At 35.9% G+C, this 14,844-nt stretch overlaps 1 protein-coding gene and 1 pseudogene across 9 annotated transcripts in view; both read right to left on the bottom strand.

The window, feature by feature from the left end:
• NCK1 (NCK adaptor protein 1) overlaps positions 1-14,844 on the bottom strand; it is a 76,349-nt gene that overhangs the window by 25,757 nt on the left and 35,748 nt on the right. The window contains exon 2 of one of the 9 annotated variants that reach the window (XM_049099677.1): positions 13,111-13,209. The exons of 7 other annotated variants lie outside the window; for them this stretch is intronic. The gene's annotated coding sequence lies outside the window, so the exon portion shown is untranslated. The remainder of the gene's footprint in view (positions 1-13,110; positions 13,210-14,844) is intronic. One more of the 9 variants, XM_049099679.1, reaches the window with a different exon arrangement.
• Positions 9,578-9,724, bottom strand: LOC112661252 (small nucleolar RNA SNORA62/SNORA6 family; annotated as a pseudogene).

Raw genomic sequence — 14,844 nt, 5'->3', positions numbered from 1 at the left:
GTAACCAAGTCTAATTAATTACTAGCACATGATGCAAAAAATTTTCAACAATGAGTGATAGGCCTTCTGAGGCAATAGAAGGCAGAGAGGGTTTTTTTTTCAAGCATATTTGCAGACTGATTCTAATTCCTTCCCTGTGGGAACCTGCACAAATTAAATAAAATCTACAAATTAAATAAAATTTAATCCTGGGCCCCAATGGAATTAATTTTGAAACTTGACAAACTGACTTTAAAATTTATCTAGAAGAATAATCATGTAAAACCAACAAATGACATTCTATAGAAAATTAGAGTTGACATGACATTAGGTTGTGTACCTAGAACTTTCTAGTTTCCTAACAATATGCCAATTATCCTTCTAGTTACCACCTTACTATTATTGCACTAGCCATGTGATTACTGGGGATTGACTCTAGTTTCTAAACTGTATTTGAGTTAGTCAAAGCTGCTCCTTCCCATCAAAAGGATAGTAAGGGAATGCTACAAACAAATCTACACACATAAATTTGACAACTTAGAGGAAATGGACCAATTCTTCAAAAAATACAAATTACCGAAACACACTCAATATGAAATAATTTGAATAGCCCTAATCTATTCAGGAAATTAAATTCATAACTTAAAAACTCTACCCCCAAAAAATTTAAATTTAATTTAAATTTAATTAATTAAATTTATTGTTTAAAGAATTATTATTATTATTATTTTATTATTTAAATAATTTACACCAATTCTACATAATCCTTTCTAGAAAATAGTAGAGGGGAAATATTTCCCAATTTATCTTCAAAACTGATATTACCTGACGTCCCAACTAGACAATAGTATAAAAACAGGAAACTACCAAACAATATCCCTCATTAATATAGATGCAAAAATTTTTAACAAAATATTAGCAAATAGAATTCAGCAGTATATGATAAGAATTAATACTCCATGACCAAGTAGGATTTTTCTAGGGACGCAAAGTTGGTTCAACATTCAAAAATTTATCAGTATAATTCAGCACATTAACAAGCTAAGAAAAATCATACGAGTTTATTACTCAATGCAGAAAAAGCATCTGACAAAATTCAACACCCATGATAAAGTTGTCAGAAAAACAGAAATAAAAGGGAACTTCCTCAACCTGATAAATAGGACCTACAAAAACCCTATAGCTAACAACATACTTAATGGTGAAAGACAGATGCCTTCCTCCTACAATCCTGAACAAGGCAGATATCCGCTCTCACTATCCTTACTCAACAAAGCGCTACAAGTTTTAGCCAGTTCAGCAAGGCAAGAAAAGGATATAAACTGCACATAGATCAGAAAAGAAATAAAACTCTCCTTATCTGCAGATGACATGACTGATTACAGAAACAATTCTAAAAGCTACAAAACAAACAAACAAACAAAAAAATCCCAAAAAACAACCCAAAAACTCTCCCAGTACTAACCAACTAGTGAATTTAGCAAAGTCGCAGGACACAAGATCAACAGGCAAAATCAGTTGTATTTCTAGATGCTGTCTATGAACACATGACAGCAAATTAAAAATGCAATACCAGGGCAGCCCAGGTGGCTCAGCGGTTTAGCGCCGCCTTCGGCCCAGGGTATGATCCTGGGGACCTGGGATCAAGTCCCGAGTCCCATGTCGGGCTCCCTGCATGGAGCCTGCTTCTCTCTCTAACTCTCTCTCTCTGTCTCTCACGAATAAATAAAATCTTTAAAATAAAATGCAAGACCATTTATAATTACTAAAAAAAAAAAATGAAAGAGGTGCGAGGCTAACAAAACATGGAGACTGTATGTTGAAAACTACAAAATGCAGATGAAAGCAATTAAAGAAGATCTAAATAAAAGTGCTACTGAAATGTAAGACTCCAACACTGTAAGGATGCTATTTTTTCCCAAATTGATACACAGGTTTACATAATTCTTACCAAAGTCCTAGCAAAAGTTTTTGTATATATAGACAATATTATTCTATAATTTAGGTGGAAAGGTAAAATAACTAAACTAGCTAAAATGTTTTAAAGTCAAAATAAACGGGCGGAAAGCTCATTATATAGCTAGAGTAGGCAAGATGTATGGTATCAGCAAAGAAATAGACAAGTATATTAATAGAAAAGAAAGAGAACCCAAAAACAGACCCACACAAATAAGCCCAAGTGGTTTTGATCAAGGTACAAAAAGTAATTCAATGGGGGTGAGGGAAGCTTTCTCAAGAAATGTTGCTAAAGCAAAAGGACATCAAAAGCTCCTGCGCCAGCAAAAAAGTACAAGACCTAATCTCATACCTCATACAAACATATTCAACATGAATAACAACCTTAAATGTAAAACTATGAAACTTTAAGAAAAATATATAGGGGAAATTCTTCAGGATACAGCTAGGCAAAGAGTTCTTAGACTTGACACCAAAAGCAAGATCTAAAACTCTTGGAAAAGCTCAACAGTAGAAAAATAAATTCAGTTAGAAAATGAGCAAAAGACATGAAGAGATATTCACTGAAGAAGATATACAGATGGCAAGCACAAAAAAAGATGTTCATCATCATTAGCTATTAAGAAAATGCAAATCAAAACCATGGTGAAAAAAAAAGTAAAAAATAAAATAATAAAACCATAGTGAAATGTCACTAAACACCTATTAGAATGGCTAAAATAAAAGAGTAACAATACCAAATGCTGATAAAGATTATTTTGAAACTGGATCACTCATGCGCTGCTGATGAGAATATGTTAAATGACACAGATGCTCTGAAAAAAAACAAAACAAAAAAAACAGTTTGGTAGCTTCTCTACCATACCAAGCAACTGTACGCCTGGCATTTATTGCAGAGAAATGAAGACTTCTATTCACACAAAAACTTTTACATAAATGTTGATAGACACTTTATCTGTGATAACCAAAAATGGTAAACCACTCAGGTGTCCTTCAACAAGAGAATGGTTAAACATATTATGGTACATATACTCCATACCAAGGAATACCATTTAGCAATAAAAAGGGAAAAAATAATAAATAGATGCAATAACCTGAATGTATCTCCAAGGAATTATGCTGACAAAAAAAAAAAAAAACCAAAATAATCAAAAACAAAACACCAATCCCAAAGTTTATACACTGTGTAACTCCGTTTATATGACATTCTTGAGATGACAAAATGATTTTGGTTACCTGGGATTAAGGAAGGAGTAGGAGTTGGAGGGGAGTAGGTATGGTTATAAAAGGGCAACATCAATTCTTGTGGTGATGAAAATATTCTGTATCTTGACTGTATAAATATAATATTCTGGTTGTTGTACTGTACTATACTTTTCCCAAATGTCATCACTGGGAGAAACTAAGTAAAGGAGCTACTGAATCGTTCAGTAAATTGTAAGATTTCTTATGACTGCATGTGGATCTGTATCTCAAAATTAAAAATTTAAAATACATTGATTAAAGATAAAAAAGCAAAACAAAAAATAAAATATAGAAATAATATTTTCACATTCCTAATGTAAGGAAGTCTTTTAATACCATGATTTCAGTGTAAGAAACCATAAAATGAAAAATGTTTTAACTTTTATACAGCAAAGGACATTAGTACCTACTGCTGCTGTTAACAAATTATCACAAAGTTAGTGACTTAATACAAATTATCTAATAGCTCTGAAGGTTAGAGGTATGAAATGGATCTTGGGGGCTAAAATCAAAGTGTCAGCAGTTGTGCTCCTTCTGGTGGCTGTAGGGGAAAATCTACTTTGTCATTTCCATCTTCTAGATGCTGCCTGCATTCCTTGGCTCATGACTGCACCACTCTGACCTTCAGTGTGATCCTCACATCTGTTTCCCTTACTTGAACCCTCTTCTGCCTCCCTCTCATAAGGACCTTTATAATTTACAGTAGCCCACAACAATAATCTAAGATAATCTCCCCATTTCAAAATCCTTAACATATGCAAATTCTCTTTACGTAAGGTGACATTCACAGATTCTGGACATTAGGATTTGTACATCTTTAGGGGAGCCATTATCGTACCCACTGCCAACACCAAAAAACAAAGAGACTAAGTTTAAAAATTGGCAAAGGACAAAGAGCAATTATGTAAGAGAAGGGACAGTCCAAAAGTATTGTAAAAAACAGAAAACAAACAAAAAAAACCAAGTTGATTTAATGCTCCCCAGAATGTACAAGATATGCCTTCCACTACATTACTGGCATTATAATTAAAAATTGATATACAGCTTAAGTTTTTAATTATGTAAATTTTCAACACATACAAAGTAAGGAATAGTATAATGAACCCCATATGTATCACCTAACTTAAATTATCAGTATTCTGCCTTTGCAGTTCATCTATCCCCCCAATTATTGGTGATGGTGTTGGGATCCTAGGATTTCACCTACAAATCCTGATAGTTAAGAACACATAACCCACAAAAGTTAGCAATGAATCAAGTGCTCTTTTACCTTTTTTGTCATGGGCCCCCCACCTCATAGCAAAAAGAAGTCTGGTAAAACCTATAACCCCAAGTAAGAATAAGGTTTTAAATGCATAAAAATGCATGACATGGCAAATAAAGTATACAGAAATTCAGTTATCAACATATTTTTTAAAAAAAAACTTGTACTGTTAAAAATGTAAGTGCTTCTTCATTAAGGCTAAGAGCACCTGCAACAATTCTTTCCTTTTATCCAATACTAATGTTCAAGTTTTACTAAATATATTTAAATAGTCTTTTATAGTTGGTTTGAGCCAGGATCTAAACTAAGTCTATACATTACTCTTTAGTTAATGTTTCCTATCTCCTTCGTCTATATAACAGTTCTCTTTCCCCACTATTTCCACATGATTTATCAAAGGACTCGGCTTCATTTGACCTGTAGTACTCCCTACATTGTGGATTTGTTTTTTTTTTTTTTTTTTTTTAAGGCAGTCTAGTTCCTTTTTTTTTTTTTTTTAATTATTTATGATAGTCACAGAGAGAGAGAGGCAGAGACACAGACAGAGGGAGAAGCAGGCTCCATGCACCGGGAGCCCGATGTGGGATTCGATCCCGGGTCTCTAGGATCGCACCCTGGGCCAAAGGCAGGCGCCAAACCGCTGCGCCACCCAGGGATCCCTACATTGTGGATTTGATTGAGGTGCATGTTCATGGTGTTCCTTTATCTCCTCTATCTCCTGTAAATTGATAATTTTATCTAGAAACTTTATTGCCCCATCCCCCCAACCCAGGTTCTTTTGTTGTTGCTGATGCAAGAATAGTTCACAGATAATTCCTGAGAACTACTTATTGCCATAATACAGGAGGCACCCTATGTCTGGCTGATATTTAAAATGAATGATTACACTAATACACAGGCTCTACAAGAAAGGCAAAATAGATGCTTCTGTGTGGTTAGAACACCAACTAGATAAACGGCAGAGTTCATTTGTTTCCATTTTTTAGAGAACACTTTAGTTTTCCTTTTAAAAATTTAGTTATTTTTAAAGTTTATTTATTTATACAGGTTACCTCTATACCCAATGCTGACTTCACGACTCCAAGTTCAAGAGTTGCAGGTTTTCTGAATGAGCCAGCCAGGTACCCTTAGAATTTAATTTTAATTCATTATTATATAAAGCATTTAGATGGTTCTAAAAGTATAACAACCAAATAAGGTACATTCAGAGTTCTGCTTCCATATTCACCTTTTCTCTCTTGTGTCTCCTTTTCCCTATGGGATAACCATTTTTTATTGGTTTTGGTTTATCTTTCTATTGTTTGAATATGTAAGAGAAAACATATGTAAATTGGAAATTCTAATTTTCATGTCCCCTCACAACATGTATACACACAAAGGGAGGGGCACACTATGGACTGTCTGAACCTTACTTTTTTCAGTTTAACAATATATCCTGAACACCATTCCAAAGCAGTATCAAAGTTCTTTTCTAAGTATTACACAGTACTTCATCAGTATAGAAGTATCTCAGTTTCCTCAACTAGATCTTACTGATGGACAAGGAGTTGTTTCCAGCCTTCTGATATTAAATAGTGCTGCAATGAAGTCTAATACACATGTCATTTGTTTTTCTGTTAGGGTACTTTTGGGTTAGTCATAGAAGTAAGAATGCTGAATTGAAGCTTAAGGTTTACATAATTTTGTGAGATAGTGTCAAATTCCCTATCCATAGGTTCTTTTTTTTTTTTTTTTTTTTAAAAAGATTTTATTTATTTATGAGAGAGAGAGAGAGAGAGAGAGAGAGGCAGAGACACAGGCAGAGGGAGGAGCAGGCTCCATGCAGGGAGCCCAACGTGGGACTCAATCCCAGGTCTCCAGGATCACACCCTGGACTGAAGGCGGTGGTAAACCACTGAGCCACCGGGGCTGCCCCACCATAGGTTCTTTTTCCTTTTGTATTCTCCACAATCTATGGGAGTGATTATTTCCTCACAGTATCACCAACAAACTGTGGATTTTGGATTTTTTGCCAGATAGGTAAGAAATGGCATTTCAGGGACACCTGGGTGGCTCAGTGGTTGAATGTCTGCCTTCATCTCAGGGTGTGGTACCGGGGTCCCAGGATCAAGTCCCACATCGGGCTCCCTGTGGGAAGACTGCTTCTCTCTCTGCCTGTGTCTCTGCCTCTCTGTGTCTCTCACGAATGGATAAATAAAATCTTACAAAAAAAAAAAAAAGTGAGGGGCATTTCAAGCAGTTTTTATTTATATTTCTCCATTACAGTGAAATTAAGCAACTTTTCCCAAATTTAAAGGATTTACTTTTGTTTTTCTGTGTGGACTACTTGTTTACATCTTTTGCCCATTTTCTCAAGGTATAGCTTTTTTTTCTTTTCCAATTTTTAGAAACACTTTATATAGTAGGAATATTTGCCCTTTGTCTTTGATATAAATTGTTTCCAGTCATGGGTCTTTTTAACTTGGTTATTATATTTTAGGTATAAAAGTTTTTAAGAAGGGGCAATGGGGGTGGCTCAGTTGGTTGAGCATCATGACCCCAGGGTCCTGGGATGGAGCTCCACATGGGCTTCCTGCTCAGTGAGAAGTCTGACTCTTCCTCTTCTTCCACTCATGCCCCAGCCCCAAATAAACAAATAAATAAATAAATAAATAAATAAACAAACAAACAAACATTTTTTAAAAATAAAATTTTTGAAGAATTTGACAACACTTGCCAAAATTTTAAGTGCATATTTCTTTGAGTCAGCAATCTACACACAAGAAAAAAGTAATGCAAGTATCCAAAGTCATAAGAATGTTTGCTATGGCATTGCTATTAACTGTGAAAAATAAGGAATAAAATGTACACCAAGAGTGGCAGGGTAAAATGGTCAATAAATATTAAGCAAAAATGCAAATTCCAAAACAATAGGATTATAATTCTATTTTTTTAAAAACTCCCATTATATATGTTTGTACATGTATTAAAAAGTTCTAGGAGGATATACATCAAATTATAAAAGCGATGGCCTAAGTGAATGGGAAGATTGGTAAAGCTTATTGGTTCATACTCCACAGATATGTATGCTTTGAATATTTTACAAATAATTACATATTACTCTATTATTTTTTAAAGATTTTATTTATTTATTCATGAGAGACACAGAGAGAGAGAGAGGCAAAAGCATAGGCAAAGGGAGAAGCAGGCTCCACACCGGGAGCCTGATGTGGGACTCAATCCCAGGACCCCAGGATCACGCCCTGAGCCAGAGGCAGACGTTTAACCACTGCTGAGCCACCCAGGCGTCCCTACTCTATTTTTTAAAAGTGTACCATAAAAAGAAAAAACTGAAAGCTACAGAACAATAGGAATTGGCAGCCAAAACACAAAGTAGGGGTGAGGAAACATGGAGAAAGTATGAAGAAAAAGAAACGAGAAATAAGGGTATAAAGTAAATCTGTTTTATTGTAGAATCACGACTAAAACCTAAACAATTAGAATATAAAGAAAAAACGCACAAGAAACAAAAACATACAAAAATAAAACAAAAAAACACTAATAAGTTAACTTTCCTTTGATGACCATTTCTTCAGTTAAGTAGCAGATAAAAGAGCTAATGTGATTTTAGAGTCCAGATAATAGGGAAAACTATCTTTAAACACAAGAAATAGTGATAGGACCTGCTTTCACTACAAGAGGGACAGCAACTGAGGCCAAATGAGAAAACAAAGTAATGTTTCCTATTTCGTGCTTACTCTGATCTCATGCCTACTCTGAAGCAAAACTAAGAGAAGATGGGTTGAAACATTTCCCTCTTGATCTCTTTTAGCCAAATTTAGTTCAAATTATATTACTGAATATGGTATGACTCCACTCTTCTTTGATCCAGCCAAGAGGCCTGGTTGTAAAGCTGGTCACTTAACATTCTATATTCTCCTACAAAAGCTTCAGCTCAGGGCAGCCCTGGTGGTTCAGCGGTTTGGTGCTACCTTCAGCCTAGGGCATGATCCTGGGGACCAGGGATCGAGTCCCACGTTGGATTCCCTGCATGGAGCCTGCTTCTCCCTCTGCCTGTGTCTCTGCCTCTCTCTCTCTCTCTCTCTCTCTGTGTCGTGAATAAATAAATAAAATCTTAAAAAAATAAAAAAGGTTCAGCTCCATGTTTCCAACTACATTCATGATATTTATACTTGGATCTTCTAGGCCCCTACTCTTACTTTCAGGAACTGGGTTCCTGTCCTTTGGTCTGTGTCCATATACATGGCACTTGAACCCAGGAGCCTTTACTAACCAGTGTCCAATTCCTGCCTGACATCAAGTATCGGCTTTCCTTGATAGAATCTCAACTGCCTATTTTGATCCCCACTGATTGCCTGCCTTGCTCTGATAATACAAATTATCATGGACCCTGGAACTGACATCAGTCACTGTTTATAGTACTCACATCCTGCTTGCCTTTTCTTCCTGGGTTAATTTCCTGATCTCATTTTGTTTTTCAACTTCACCTCCAATCTCATTCCCAAACTAGACCTATATATACACATTTGCTGATCATACTCCTGGACTTTCCTGATCTGGTTGTTACAAGAATAGGACTAAATTGACATTAAAGAACTCAATTACTTCAATGTCACTACAGACAATACAGAATTTACTATTCTAGAGATCTGCAATAAATGATCATTCTTTATTATTAGAAAGGGATCAGTAGACTAAATTGGAGAACACCTACTGGCTTACAATCAGAGGTTTTTATACCCTTTCACAAAGGTTGGGAGTTGTTAAAAATATGTAACTCTACACCAAGGAATGTTTATCGAATGTAGATAAGTCAGGTATTTAACCTAACATTTCCCTTACAATAATCCTTTGAAGTATAATCCTCACTTTACAAAACAGGATACAAAGAAGTTAAATGGCTTTTAACCTTTAGAAAATAAGTGGTGGAAACTGGAAGACAAATGCATGTTCTTTTGACCTCCTCAAGGTTCATACACTTTTTAAAAAATTTTAATTCCAGTAGATAGCGTTACATTAGTTTCAGGTATACAATATAGTGATTCAACAGTTCTATACATTACTCAGTGCTCATCATGATAACTGTACAAGTTGATGTACTTTTGATTCCCACGTTGCCCCCCCCCTTTAAATACTTGTAGCAAGAATTACCATCAAACTCCACTCATTGGGCCAGAGACTCCTGTGGTATTAAAGTCTTGTCTCTCATGTAGCACAATACCTACACTGAGTTCATCAGCCAGCCAGTACCCTCAACTCCAACCTCTAACAATGTGTAGTACCATGCTGCCTTGTAAAGACCAGAAAATGAGAGTATAAAGTTATAAATGCATGGAAACCAACTACCTACTAAATTAGCAATTCTTAAACTATTTAGTCTCAAAACCCCTTTACATACTTAAAATTAATGAAGACTCAAAATGGTTTTGTTTATGTTGATTGCATCGATCAAAATTTACCACATTGGGAATTAAAAGTGAGAAAATGTTATTTTTAAATTCAACTAAATATGGTACTTAATCCAATACAGAACATTTTTTTTTAAGATTTTATTTATTTATTCATGAGAGACTCCATGCAGGGAGTATGACATGCAACTAGATCCTGGGACTCCAGGATCATGCCCTGAGCCAAAGGCAGATGCTCAACCGCTGAGCCACCTAGGCATCTTAATACAGAACATTTTAATGAAAATTCTCGTTTCCTTGAGACGCAACGCCTGGATGGTTCAGTGGTTGAGCGTCTGCTTCGGGCTTGGGCCGTGATCCCGGAGTCCTGGGATAGAGTCCCATATCAAGCTCCTTGCATGGAGCCTGCTTCCCCGGTCTCTGCCTCTCTCTCTCTGCCTCTCTCTGTGTCTCTCATGTATAAATAAATAAAATCTTTAAAAAAAATATTTCCCAAACAAAAATATCAGTGAAAAGAGTGGTGTTATTTTATATTTTTGCGAATCTTTTTAATGTCTGACTTAATAGACTCTTCTGTTTCTGCTTTTAATGTACCGCAACATACTGTTCTGGTTGAAAAGAAAACTTGGTGTTACACAGATATGTAGTTGGAAAAAGAAGAGTACTTTTAAGAGTCTTCACAGATATTTGTGGATATTCTTTATTGGTACTACACTAAAACTTGACAAGTGGTAGAGTTTCTTAAATACTCGTTTGTTATGTGGAATCTGAAACTACACTCAGTTATATTAAAATTCATCGGCCTAAATATTTTTAATTCCAGGGAAAATGGGTATAAGCAGCTTCTCTCTCCAACTAATTACAACTAAAATCTCCAGAAAAAAATACAAAGAATCAGTTCCTGACTCTGAAAAATAATATCAGGCAGACTACAAAGGGAAATCAATCTGAAAAAAAAAAAACAATACATCAACAATAAATTTCCTTTTGGTTCCCACCCCCCCTTCTGCTTTATTTTCTGGCTTTGACCCAAAGGTAGGCACAACAGGAAACATAACGGGTGCCATAACGGGTGCATCAGGAAAAAACTCAAGAGAAGCTCATTTGGCCAAAAAGGACGGGTGGAAAGGTTCTTGAAAGCCAGAAGACTGTGGGTTAAATCTCTGAGGCTTTATTTCTTCTTTTTTCCCCCTCTCCCAGTGCTGTCTCAAGGCCAGCCTCAGTTGTGGATCTGCACCACTGCCACAATGGTGGCTATGGCACACACAATAAGACCCCAAGGGAAAACCTATCCCTCCAGGTAAAGGAAGAGAAAAAGTAACCAGCTGGTGCAAAGAATATGGGGGAAATACCCACTATCTCACCACTTCACCCTTAAGTCAAGCACAGCCATATCCAGAACTGAGTAACAACATGAAAGACTAAAACTCATAATAAGAGAAGCCAACCTTTCTGGTAAAAGGAACCAGGAAGGGATTGCTGAGGATAGGTAAATATGAGGAAAACTCTCATGAGAAGAGAGCTGATGAAGGCAATCTATAACAAAGACTCTCTTCTTGACTAGTCAAGCTCTTCTGAGTCCTCTTCTTGACTAGGCCTCAATCTTGGCCTATAAAAACTGCAGACTCTTAACATCAATGATTTTGTCCATGCTCTCACACTAAAAGACTTAAAAAAACACTAGTCATTTCATTTTTTTTAAAGGTTTTATTTATTCATGAGAGACATACATACAAAGAGAGAGAGGCAGAGACACAGGCAGAGGGAGAAGCAGGCTCCATGCTGGGAGCCTGACATGGGAATCGATCCCGGGTCTCCAGGATCACGCCCTGGGCTGAAGGTGGCGCTAAATTGCTAAGCCACCGGGGCTGCCCAACACTAGTCATTTCTAATGGCTTAAGGCCACATCCCAAGGATGACAGTTCCATCCCCTAAAAGTTCCTGCATGAGGAAGCTTGATATTGCAAGAATTTACTATGTGTTCTACCTGAAGTTGGTGACGAGAGGCCCCTCTTAGTTACTTTAGAAAGCTTGCAATTATAAATATTTCCACTGCACCTTTAAAATATAAATCTTCAACCACCTCGAAGTGTTTTCTCAGAACAGAGAGCCATCTCTTTAAAATGTAAACATTCAATGTGGCACCTATGTGGCTCAGTTGGTTAGGCGTCCAACTGTTGGTTTCAGCTCAGGTCATGATCTCAGGGTCGTAGGATCAAGCCCCAAACTACGCTCCGTGCTGGATGTGGATGGAACCTTCTTGGGATTCCTTCTCTCTCTCTGCCTGCCCTGTACACACACACTCCCATCGATCCACCTATCAATCAATCAATAAAATGTAAACTTTCAGTGAGATACAACTCATTCTTGCTCTCAGTCCCTGTAGGAGGGTAAGGGCCTCTTGTCATAAAGATGTTTGCTTCTCCTCTGGGTAAGTATCAATTACAAATCCAGATGGCCTAGTCAGGTAGACCAATTAAAAAGGCATTGAAAACTTAAGTACATAATAGCTATCACCCAAGTGATAACAGCAAAATATCACCCAAGTTCCAGACCATCCCTGACTGTTAGAGATAGCACAAAGACTCAAACAGTACAGCAAAGATCTAGAAAATTAAACTGATGCTGGCACTACTACCCACAAAAAGCAAAAAGATGGGTTTGACTCTAATCAGATTGATGTGTGCTAAAACAACAGCAAAATAAAAATTCTCTTAGAAATTTTAACAGGATCCAAAGCCTCACAAAATAATACTTAAAATATCCAGTATACAATCTAAAATTATTCAAAATACAAAGTAGGAAAATCTGGTCAAAAGGTCAAAGAAAAAGATAACCAATAGGTGCCAACCAAGAAATGACCCAAATGTTGGAATTATTAAGACTTAAAAGCAGCTGTTATGACCATGCTCCATAAGGTAAATGTGAACACTCTCAAAAGAAACAGAAAGATCTCATCTGAGAAGGAGTAGTTATTAAATAGGATCAAATGGAAATTTTATAACTAAAAAAATCACAATATTTGAAATAAAAACTTCATTGGAGAGGCTGAGTAGCAGAATCAAGATGATAGATGCATTAATTTCCTATGGCTGCTGTGACAAATTACCACAAACCAGGTGATTTAAAATAATAAAAATTAATTCTGTCATAGATCCAGATATTAATCAAGGACTCAATCAAGGATTCTGAAATAAAGGTGTTGACAGGGCTATATAAACTATCTCTGAAGACTCTAGAGGAGAAAGTACACTTTACCTTGTCCAGCTTCTGGTGGCTGTCAGCATTGCTTGTGGCTACATCACTCTGCCTCTGTGGTCATGCCTCTTCTTCCTCTTCTATTAAATCTTCCCCTGCCTCATAAAGCCACATATCACTGAATTTGGGGCTCATCAGATAATCTAGTATAAATTCAACCTCTCAAAATCCTTACCACCATTAATCACACCTTTTGCCATGTGAGGTAATGTTCATAAATTCCAGGGATTAAGAAATATTTACATCTTTTTGGATGTTGCTATTCAGCACACTACAATAGAGGAAAGATAAGGTGAACCTGAAGACAGATCAATACAAATTATCCAAGCTGAAGAACAGAGTAGGGAAAATATTTTGAAAAGGAACAGGGCTTCAAGGACTAATGAGACAACATCAAAAGAACTACTATTCGTTCTTTGGAGTCCCGAAAGAAAAGGTAATGGTGCAGAAAAAAATACTTGAAGAAAAGGTGGAAATTTTCTAAAAGTATGCAAAGGACTTAAATTTATAGATTCAAAAAACTAAGACAAACTCCAAATAGGATAAACTCAGACCATGTCCAGGTACATCATAATCTGACCACTAAAAAGAAAATCTTGAAAGCCACAAAAGAATGACAAATTACATATGTGGCAGTGGTTCTTAATTGGGGATTATTTCATATCCAAGGGGATATTTAACAATGTCTGAAGTCACTTTTTATTGTCACAACTGGAAAGAGGGGGACAGAATGGTGCTACTAGGAGAGGGCAGGAATATGCTAAACATCCTACAATAAATAGGACAGCCGTCCACAGTAACAAATTATCCAATCCAATGTGCTAAGATTGAGAAAACCTGATATAGGAGACAATTTGAATGACTAAGAATTTCTCACCAGAAAACAGGACCCACATCTTAAAAATGCTGAAAGCAAGCAACCAACAACACAGAATTCTATACTCAGTGAAAATATCCTTTAGTAATGAAATGAAAAAAAGACATTCTCAGGTGAAGAAAAAACTAAAGCTATTTTGTTGCCAGCAGATGGCCTCTAATAGAAATGTAATCAAAGGTCTTAAGGCTAAAAGAAATTATCAGAGGAAAACATGAAATTTCAGCAATGAAGGAAGAACAAAAAAATGGTATATATCTGGGTGAATACAGTAATATTTTTTCCATCTCTTAAACTCTTTAAAACACGCATAGCTTTTGAAAGGGAATATAATACTAACACAGGGGTTTCACATATGTATAATTCATATGACAATTATATAAAGTGGGGAGGGCAATGGGACCTATATGATTGTAAGGTTTTATGTTCTATTTTAAGTGGTAAAATATAAATTCTAGATATACTTTGAAAAATTAGTATATAAAGTGCATTATAATCTTTAAGGCCATCACTAAAAAAATAGGACAAAGAAATACAACCAAAAACTAGTACATACAATAAAATGGATACTAAAAAGTACTCTAATAATCCAAAAGAAGAAAAAAACAGAGGAACAAAAAAAAACCCACAAGAAATAGATAACACATAATTAAGCTCAAATACATCAGTAATTACATTAAATAAGTGGCCTTAAACTAATTAAAAGACAGAGGTGATCAGATGAAATTAAAAAACAAGATTCAAGTGTTATCAGATAACCATTTTGAATATAATGATAGATGGCATAAAAGGAAAGGATCATGCAAACAGGAATCAAAAGAAAGCTGGAGTTGCTATATAAATGCCTAAGAAAGTAGATT

This window comes from Canis lupus, chromosome 23 (assembly GCF_003254725.2).
Source record: "Canis lupus dingo isolate Sandy chromosome 23, ASM325472v2, whole genome shotgun sequence".
NCBI lineage: Eukaryota > Metazoa > Chordata > Mammalia > Carnivora > Canidae > Canis > Canis lupus.
Note: the sequence above shows the minus strand (reverse complement) of the source record. Positions and strands in the feature narration are given on the sequence as shown.